Consider the following 7,540-nt stretch of genomic DNA (forward strand, 5'->3'; position numbering starts at 1 on the left):
AGGGGGGATGAGAGGTGAATTCATTGTCTGCGGCAGACCGGCAAAATAATCAAAAGGAGTTTATCCTGACTCGTGGCTGTGGAGGTTCAAGATGCAAAGACTGTGTAGCTGGTGGTGGCCCTGCTGGAAGGGTCCCAGGCAAGACAAGGAGAGGGAGAGCATGTGCCTCCTCTGCCTCCTCTCATGAAAGCCTCCAGACTTTCCGGGTGCTGCGGGTGTCGGTTCCAGCGCCTACACAGCTGAGGCTGGAGGCTGACTATGGGCTGAAGAGCGGAAGGCCAGCTGGGACCCAGGGGAAGCTCGGTGTGTCGGGGGCGGGGTGCGAACTGAGACAATAGCTCAGTTGATGAAGCACTTGCCTCAGAAGCCTGAGGACCCGAGTTCGATCTCCACAACCCACATTAAAATATCGGCCATGGACTGGAGGGACATTCGGTGTGTAAAGCACTTGCCACACAAGTGTGAGGGCAGGAGTTCCGATCTCCGGCACACGTGTAAATGTGAGGCAGGTGTGGCAGCCTACCCGTGTGTGACTCCAGTGTTAAGCAAGCAGGCTGGCTAGACTCATTTAATCCATGAGTTCTAGAGGCCTTGACTCTGCCTTAGTAAAATAAAGTGAAGAGTGGCCAAAGAAGACCCCTGATGTCAACCTGTGACCATGCACATGCTCACATGTGCACACGCACTCCACACACATGTCCAGAACATGTACACATACACACACCACACATATGCATGGTGGGGCGGGGGACCCAGGTGTAGTGGCATGCACATGTAATCCCAGTGCTGGGGGAGGCCAAGACGGGCAAATCACTGGCCTAGCCTAGTTAACGACACACCCGGTCTCAAGAAACAAGGTGGGAGGCTCCTGAGAAACGACACCTGAAGCTGACCTCCGGCTGCACATACACATGTGTGTGCCCACCCACAAACCTGTACACACATGCACACTCACTTTTTTTTTTTTTTTTTTTTTTTTTTTTTTTTTTTTTTTTTTTTTTTTTTTTTGGTTTTTTGAGACAGGGTTTCTCTGTGTAGCTTTGCGCCTTTCCTGGAACTCACTTGGTAGCCCAGGCTGGCCTCGAACTCACAGAGATCCGCCTGCCTCTGCCTCCCGAGTGCTGGGATTAAAGGCGTGCGCCACCACCGCCCGGCTGCACACTCACTTTTTAAAGCCCCCAATGCTGGCTCACAACCATCCATAACTCCAGTTCTAGGGGAGCAGATGCCTTCTTCTGACCTCTAAGAGTACCAGGCACACATATGGAACACACACACACACACACATGCAAGCAAGGCACTCATGCACACACAATAATAAAATAAAGAAATCTTAAACATTTGAATGTCTAAAAAGCCACCAGTGTGTGCCACAATAGAGGGCAAGGTAGAGGTAGGGGGCCAGGTCAGACTCACAAAAGGGAGGCTCACTCCAGGCAGGCGTGCGGACTCAAACCTGCCTGCAGACACCGCGGCTGCAGAGGTCGAGAGCTGATGGCTGCCAGGCCAGCGTGGCAGAGGATGACATGAAGAATGCTGCCTGGAGCGGATATGAACTCACGAACCTGGGGGACTGCGTACGACTGAGAGACAGAGGCAGCAGGGGCAAGGCAACATCTTGACCCGGGCAGCCAGGAGGTGAGGAGCGGGCAGTGCCTAGGCAGGAGACGCAGAGCCTGGCGCTAGAGAGTGAATCTGAGGTCCTGATGGACACACGCACAGGGGTGCAGGGATGAAGGCTGAGGTGATGATGGACACACACAGGGGTGCAGGGATGAAGGCTGAGGTGATGATGGACACACGCACAGAGGTGCAGGGATGAAGGCTGAGGTGATGATAGACACACGGGGGTGCAGGAATGAAGGCTGAGGTGATGATAGACACACACAGGGGTGCAGGGATGAAGGCTGAGGTGATGATGGACACACGCACAGGGGTGCAGGGATGAAGGCTGAGGTGATGATGGACACACACAGGGGTGCAGGGATGAAGGCTGAGGTGCTGATGGACACACACAAGGGTGCAGGGATGAAGGCTGAGGTGCTGATGGACACACACAGGGGTGCAGGGATGAAGGCTGAGGTGATGATAGACACACAGGGGTGCAGAGATGAAGGCTGAGGTGCTGATGGACACACACAGGGGCCACCCAGGAAATGCAAGCAGATCATGGAGTCAAGTAAGAGAGACAGCAGGGATTCTGGCAGGGTAGCTGTCCTAGAAGTGACTTGGAAGAGGGGCATCTGGGAAGGAGGGAGCCCAGGCCCAGGAGTGCAAGGTCACCTGTAGCCCCTGGGCAAGCAGCCGCTGTCCCCAGGGAAGAGGGCCCTTAGGGTGTTATGGGGGTGGTAGGGAATGGGGGAGGGTGGGGACAGTCCGGCACCTTCGAAAGGCAAAATTGCTTGAAGAGCAATTGACTGGGCACAGTGCTAAGAGGGCAGGCTCAGGGAGAGAGAGGCGTCAAGTGTGGTCCCACTGCGTGCACTAGAACAACGCATTTTTAGAGTTGAGGCCGTCTGGGAGGAGCAGGTTTGAAGAAGAGAGTCATGAGCTGAAGCACTGGATCCAAGATGTCTACAGACATGCAAGTGAGGAGGAGAGTTTCCTGTGTAAAAGAAAAGCAGGGTTGGGCTGTATAGCTCAGTGGGCAGAGAGCTGCCTGGCAGGCACAGATCCCTGGGTGTGATCCCCAGCACTTCACAAACACGTGGGAGGAGTTCAAGGCCATCCCCGGTTACATGTTGAGATTGAGGCTATCCTGGCTTACATGAGATCCAAAATCCACATAAGGGAGGAAGGGGAGCGTTGTCCACGCCCTCCACACTGACTGTGTGGGACACAAGTTCCCACACACATACAAACACCTGGAATAGGTAAAAACAAAACAAAGCAACAGATCAATTGGTTCTATTTCCCCCTCCAAGGCTCCCGGAGCACTGTAGAGGAAAGGGGTCAGAAGGACGGTGAGAGGCAGACTCGAGACCCGGCTCAGCCGTTAGGAGCACTGGCCGCTCTTCCAGAGGACCCCAGCTTGCTTACACACACACACACACACACACACACACACACACACACACACACACACACACACACACACACACACGGCACCTCACAACTGTAACTCCACTTTCAGGAGTTCAGACTCCCTCTTCTGGCTTCCTTGGGAACTGCACACATGTGATGCATGTATACATATTCAAACACCCACACACATAAAATAAAAATAATTTTTAAAAATGTCAGTGCAGACAATAGGAAAGAGAGCCAAGAAATTTTGTCTTATGGGCATGTATATATATATATGAAATTGTCAAAATTAGCTTTTACAAAGATGGTATGTGTAGGTTTGTTTTTTGGTTTTTCGAGACAGGGTTTCTCTGTGTGGCTTTGGCACCTTTCCTGGAACTCACTCTGTAGCCCAGGCTGGCCTTGGACTCACAGAGATCTACCTGCCTCTGCCTCCCGAGCGCTGAGATTAAAGGTGTGTGCCACCACTGACTGGCGGTATGTGTTTTTTTTTTTTTTTTTTGGTTTTTCAAGACAGGGTTTCTCTGTGTAGCTTTGCGCCTTTCCTGGAGCTCACTTGGTAGCCCAGGCTGGCCTCGAACTCACAGAGATCCACCTGGCTCTGCCTCCCGAGTGCTGGGATTAAAGGCGTGTGCCACCAACGCCCGGCCATTTTTTTTTTTTTCCTTAGTCCACATACTTTATTATTCTGTGACAGTTACAAGCTTATATTCTGTTCTCATATTTAGGTCATCTTTAGCCTGATTTCTCTCTACACTTGTCTGCGATCCCCTCTAAGTTCTATCTTAATTCCTTCATCTAGTTCTGTCCCTTCTAGGTTCTCATCTATCTAGTTCTTTCCCCTATCAGCTCCTCTCCCGTCTCCTTCTCTCTCATCTGGCTCTTCCTCATCTTGTTCTTCCCCATCTGGCTCTTCCTCATCTTCCATCTCGTTCCTCTTGTCCTCTCTTCTAGTTCTACAATCTAGTTCTTCCCCATCTCAGTTCGTTCCTCTCAAGTTCTTACCCATCTAGTTCTTCCATTCTCTTCTCTCTTCTCCCCCATGTGTTGGTTTTTAAAGAGATATTTGTTTTGTTTTTGTAATTGTTATTTGTTTTCTGAGACAGGGTCTCACTATGTAGCGTGGGCTGTCCTGGAACTCACTCTGTAAATCAGGTTGAACTCGAACTCACAGAGATCTGACTGCATCTGACTCTCATTTAAGGCATGTGCCACTACACCCAGCTAAAAATGTGTATATATTTTTATGTGTATAAGTGTTTGTCCTACATGTATGTCTGTGCACTATGCATTTGTGCCATGTATCCGGTGCTCTTGGAGGTCAGAAGAGGGAACTGGATCTCTAGGAGTGAGTTGTGAGCCACCGTGTGGGTGCTGGGGACTGAATCCCGGTCCTCTGCAAGAACAGACAGTGCTCTTAACTGTGGAGCCATCTCTCTAGCTGGTCACATCACTTGGCTCCTGTGCAAACAGCTTGAGAAGGAAGAGGAGGAGACCCTCCTGAACCACAGGCCCACCTGAGAGCTAGCTTGTCCTCTGCCACCCAGACACAGGGAATCAGAATGAGGTGGGCTGTGGCCTGGGAGCATATAAAAGCCCACACTCGCCCTAACCCTTGCCCTTCAGCAAAGAGAAATCCTTCCTATTGTTGTATAAGACCATCTGGGGCTGGAAAGATGGCTCAGCGATTCAGAGTACTGGTTGCTCTTCCAGAGGACTTGAGTTCAATTCCCAGCACAATCACTTGTAACTCTGCATTCAGGGCATCCAATGCCCTCTTCTGGCATGTGTGTGTGCATGCACACACACACACACACACACACACACACACATGCACATGCATGCGCACACGCACACGCGCACACACACACACACACCAACAACGATAATAACAACAACGATAAACCACTCTTTAAGAAGTCATCTGGGAGTGGGTGGCAGAAGGCTCTGGCATAGAGGGCTGCTGGAGGAGGGCAGAGAAAGAAGCTGAAAAACTAGTTAAGAAAACACAGTTAGGGGCTGGGGTGGAGCTTGTGTGCCTAGCGTGCCCAAGGCCCTGGGTTCCATCCCCAGGACTGGAGGAAAACAAGCACAGGACCCACCAGACAGGAAAAGTCAGTCCCACGGCCCAGTGTGGTGACGGCTGCTGACACCAACTAGGCCGCACATCCCTCACCAGACCAGAGCTCCCACGCTCTCATGCGGAGAACAGGGACGGCCTTGGAGGAACTGGTGTACCACCCACCAGGATGTGATCACCATGCTTGGTATCGGGGTATTCCTGTAGTGAAAAACCACACTGTACACCATAAATATACACCATTGCTATGTGTCAATCAAAGGTCTTCAAAAGGCATTGCACAAGCCCGTGGCAACATGTTACTGCCTTAGGGCTGGGGTTGGGCTCAATGTTGGCAGCTTTGCCCAGCATGTGCCAGGCCCTGGGCCCAACCCATAGCAATGAGACAGTGTCTCACTATGTAGCCCTGATTGGCCAGGAATTTACAATGTGGGCCAGGCTGACCTGGAACTCACGGAGATCCACATGCCTCTGCCTCCCATGTGTTGGGATTAAAGGCGTGCACCACCAGGCCCAACTACTTTAACTTTTTTAAAATAGAGCTTTATCAGAGTAAGGAAAGGATGAGCCCTTCAGGACCTTGGGGAAAGGACCTTGTGAGTATATCACTGTCAACCTGACTGAAATGGAATCACTGAGGGGACACGCCCCTTTCTGGGAGGGCCTTTCCAGAGAGCCTTAGCAGAACAGAAGGCCAACCCTGGATGCGAGCAGCACCACCCCATGGGTTGGGCTCCCAGACTGGATACAAAGGATGAAAGAATCCCAGCATGCCCTTCTTTCTTCAGTGCTGGGACTAAAGGTGTGTGCCACCATGCCAGGCCTCAACAACTTCTCTACCTTAGTTTTTGAGACAGGGTCTCTCACGCAACCTGAAGCGGGCCATTTCCATTCTGCTTGGCCTACAGCATTCAGTCCACTGTCTCATCTCTCCAGTGCTGAGGTTGTGGGGGGCCGGGGGTGCCATGCTTGGATTTTATGTGGGTACTGAGGTCCAAACTCAGGTCCTCATGTTTGCATAGCAACATGCTTCACCCGCAAAGACGTTTCCCCAGTCCCAACAGTGTCTCCATAAACCACAGCCAAAATAAATTCTTCTTCCTTAAGTTGCTTCCTATCCCTGAAAAGGCAACAGGCCAGAAGCAAATGCAGACGGAGTCCACACAACCAGAGCTGTCCCTCACAAGTGGCCAAAGAGGCACAAAACAAACTGGAAGATCATGGTGATGATGATGATAGACGTGATGGTGGTGATGGTGGTCGTGATGGTGGTGGTGATGGTGTTCGTGATGGTGGTGGTGATGGTGGTCATGATGGTGGTGGTGATGGTGGTCATGATGGTGGTGGTGATGGTGGTCGTGATGGTGGTGGTGATGGTGTTCGTGATGGTGGTGGTGATGGTGGTTGTGATGGTGGTGGTGATGGTGTTCATGATAGTGGTGGTGATGATGGTGGTGGTGGTTATGATGATGGTGGTGGTGATGATGTGGACAGTAGTGATGGTGATGATGATGATGGTGGTCATGATGGTGGTGATGGTTATGATGATGTGGACAGTAGTGATGGTGATGATGGTTATGCTGTTACTAACAAATTTTAGCAAAGAAGCTTGGTGTGGGCATGCATATACCCCAGAATTCCATTCCTAAGGGAACAGTCTGAGATCTACATGAACATTTGCATTCAAACGCATTGTTAAAACAGCGTCTATGGCAAGAAAACGAGAAGAAGCCTAAGGGCTCAGCTATCAGTTGGTACCCTGGAATCCCATCCTGAATAGTAGTTCATCAAGTATGTTACATGTAATTCCATCAACTACAGCCTGACGCAAATCTAGTCAGCTAGAGATCTGCTTACCACACAAGTGCACAAAGCTTCCAGAAGTCTGTAGAAAGGCTCCAACTGTGTGAGGGAAGAAAAAAAACCTCTGTACTTCATGACTTCAATTGACTGAGACAAGGTTTCATGTAGCCCAAGCTAGCCTTAAACTTGCTATGTAGCTGAGGATGACCTTGAACTTCTGATTCTCCTGCCTCTACCTCCCAAGTGCCGGGATTATAGGCATGTATTATTATGCCCAGTTTTGAATTAAGTAGTTTTAATCATATTGTGTTCTTGTGTTAGTCAGGGCTCTCTAGAGGAACAAAATTTATAGAATGACTATTATATTCTATTATATTAATATATAATTAAATATTAGTATTAGTATATTATTGATAATTTATTATATTACATATCAATATATATTAATAGGCTGGATGTCTCAGCTGGTCTTCAGTGTATGCTGAAATCCCAAAGAAATGGGCTCTAGTGCCAGTGAAGGACTGGACTTGCCAGCCAGAGCAAGCAGGCAGAGAGAGCAAGCTTCCTTCCTCCATGTCCTTTCTATAGGCTGCCAGCAGAAGGGGTGGCCCAGATTAAAGGTGGATTTCC

Source organism: Peromyscus leucopus, chromosome 4, assembly GCF_004664715.2.
Source record: "Peromyscus leucopus breed LL Stock chromosome 4, UCI_PerLeu_2.1, whole genome shotgun sequence".
NCBI lineage: Eukaryota > Metazoa > Chordata > Mammalia > Rodentia > Cricetidae > Peromyscus > Peromyscus leucopus.